We start from the raw sequence: 3079 nt of genomic DNA, 5'->3' as shown, positions 1-3079 counted from the left end.
TAGTCCTCATCCTACTCATGCACGTGGGGTTCCTCCCTCTCCTTGCCCAAATCCCAGTCAAGTTGCCTTAATTGACAGCCGCCGCTCAGTCTCAAATGGATGGATCTGGCGATACCATCTAGCCTGGCAGGCGAAATGCAAATTCAGCTGGGAATCTTGCCTCCTCGTGACCTCCTGAGGCGAAGGGGGAGTTCAAACACGCATGCAATCGGCATGTATGATAAAGAAAATGACATAAATAAATGATATATCACAAGGGAGAGGCCTTGGCTGAAAGGTGACTACGCTCCTTACGTGTTTGATCCTAGCGAACTTTGACTTGCCGCCTGCTTTTGAGGCCTGATGAACCCTGGCATGAACTATGCCAGCGGTGCCCAGGTCCATATTAGGAATAAAGCATTCTATCAGGGCAAAAAGCCCTTCGGTAAAGCAACGTCCCCCAACCAGTGGCCTCCTGATGTCTTTGGACTACAGTCCCCATCATCCCTTGCTACTGGCCATTCAAGCAGGGGCCAATGGGTGTCGGAGTCCAACCCCGCCAGGTTGGGAAAGGCTGAGCCAAAGAACTGGTTTGTTTTCTGAAATCAAAGCCTGCTCCCTTCTCTCCTGACCACCCACACCCCTTTCCTTCTGCCCATTCTCATTCTTTTTCCTTTATGTCTCCGACTTTTGTGTCTGGCCTTCTCTTCCCCACATTCCTCTGGGCAGCTCACTCTGCCTTGTCTCAGCTGTCATTTCCTAGCCCAAGGATGGAGAAGCTGTTCCACTCCAAGTGTTGCTGGACCTCGGCTTCCATCATCCCTGGCCAGTGAGCCAAACTGATAGTTCCAGATAAGCCCATTGGCCCCTGGTCTCAGCTGTTCCACCAATGGCAGCCAGAAGCACCCCTGCCTCTCTGTGGCATGAGGGCAGCTTCCTCAGTCCCACGGCAGCCCCTCCTCACGTGTCTCCATCTGTCTGGAAGTTTTGTTATGGCACAAAAACAACCCCACCACTGCCAGGATTTGATAGAAAGCTGGTGCTTCCCAGCTGCAAGGTCTTCACCATTGCAGAGCATATGAATGATGGAGCACAGCATACAGATTATGTTCACTTACATATTACATACCTAACTATCCCACACAATGTTTGGGATTTTGTGCAATCCAGTTGATGGGGAATAGAGAACAGGGCTCTTTCTGTGGTGAAATCCCATTTCTGGAATACTCTCTCCGGCTCTCTGTTCCTGTCATCTTCTGTTATATGTTTCCAGAAGCTGGCAAATACTTATTATTTTCTAATTTCATTCTGTATGTTAATATGGTGCTTTATTGTTGCTGTTTTGTTTCAATGTTTTATTGGTGCTTTATCCTTCTTATAACCTGCCATGATGTGTCAGGTTTTAAAGTGATTTCTTTATTACAGGTGGCATCTGATGAAGTCATAATAATAATAGTAATAATTTATTATTTATACCCTGCCCATCTGGCTGGGTTTCCCCAGCCACTCTGTTGTTGTTTTTTATAAATATTTATTAGGATTTTACAAATTATAGCAAACATATCAATACACACAAACACAAACAAAAATAACATAAAAAAGAACAAGTATAATTTCAATACCTTATTTTCTTAAAACTTATTTCACCGACCTCCTCATACCTCCCCTTTCTGCATTCCCATTTCAAAAATTTAGTTCAGCAAATCCTCACCCTTACTTTTATCTAATTATCATCCTTACTTTCCTTTCACTTAATCTTTACAGCTGTACTCCATTTGATTTTAAAAACCACATTATTCTAAAATTCATAAATTTTACAGTATTTCTTAAGATAGTTGTTAAATTTCTTCCAATCTTCTTCCGCCGTCTCTCTTCCCTGGTCTCGGATTCTGCCAGTCATTTCTGCTAGTCCCATATAGTCTATCACCTTCATCTGCCATTCTTCCAAGGTGGGTAGATCCTGTGTCTTCCAATACTTTGCGATGAGTATTCTTGCCGCTGTTGTAGCATACATAAAAAATGTTCTGTCTTTCTTTTGCACTGACTGGCCGACAATGCCCAGGAGAAAGGCCTCTGGTTTCTTAGGGAAGGTATATTTAAATACCTTTTTCATTTCATTATATATCATTTCCCAGAAAGCCTTAATCCTTGGGCACGTCCACCAAAGGTGAAAAAAGTACCTTCAATTTCTTTACATTTCCAACATTTATTGTCAGACAAGTGGTAAATTTTTGCAAGCTTGACTGGGGTCATATACCACCTATAGATCATTTTCATAATATTTTCCTTTAGGGCATTACATGCCGTAAATTTCATACCGGTGTTCCACAACTGTTCCCAGTCAGCAAACATAATGTTATGGCCAATATCTTGTGCCCACTTTATCATAGCTGATTTCACTGTTTCATCTTGTGTATTCCATTTCAACAGCAAGTTATACATTCTTGACAAATTCTTAGTATTGGGTTCTATCAGTTCTGTTTCTAATTTTGATTTTTCCACCTGGAAGCCAATTTTCCTGTCCAACTTGAAAACCTCCATTATTTGATAATAATGGAGCCAATCTCGCATTCCCCAGCCACTCTGGGCGGCTCTCAACAGTATATTAAAAACATGATAAAGCCATCAAACATTAAAAACTTCCCTAAACAAGGTTGCCTTCAGATGTCTTCTAAAAGTCAAATAGTTGCTTATTTCCTTGACATCTGATGGGAGGGCATTCCATAGGGCAGGCGCCACTACCGAGAAGGCCCTCTGCCTGGTTCCCTGTAACTTCACTTCTCGCAGGGAGGGAACCACCAGTAGTCCCTCAGAGCTGGACCTCAGTGTCCAGGCTGCCGATGTGGGTGGAGACGCTCCTTCTGGTATATTGGGCTGCGGCTGACTTCATACTTGAAGTCACTGATATAAATGAACTTAAGTTAGGCATGGGTGGTAGTAAGTAGAGCATCTCCTTTGCTTGCTGAAGGACCCAGGCTCCAGCCCCGACAACTTCAAGAGACCCCTCTGAAGTATTCAACAGCTCCTGCTACTCAGTGTAGACAGAACTGAACTGGTCTTGTGTTCACAAGCTGCTCACTCAGAAAGTGAGAAGCAAAGA

The sequence above is a fragment of the Podarcis liolepis genome (assembly GCF_965112155.1).
Source record: "Podarcis liolepis genome assembly, chromosome: 13".
Taxonomy (NCBI): Eukaryota; Metazoa; Chordata; class Lepidosauria; order Squamata; family Lacertidae; genus Podarcis; species Podarcis liolepis.
The sequence above is the reverse complement of the archived record's forward strand: the minus strand, read 5'-3'. Positions refer to the sequence as shown.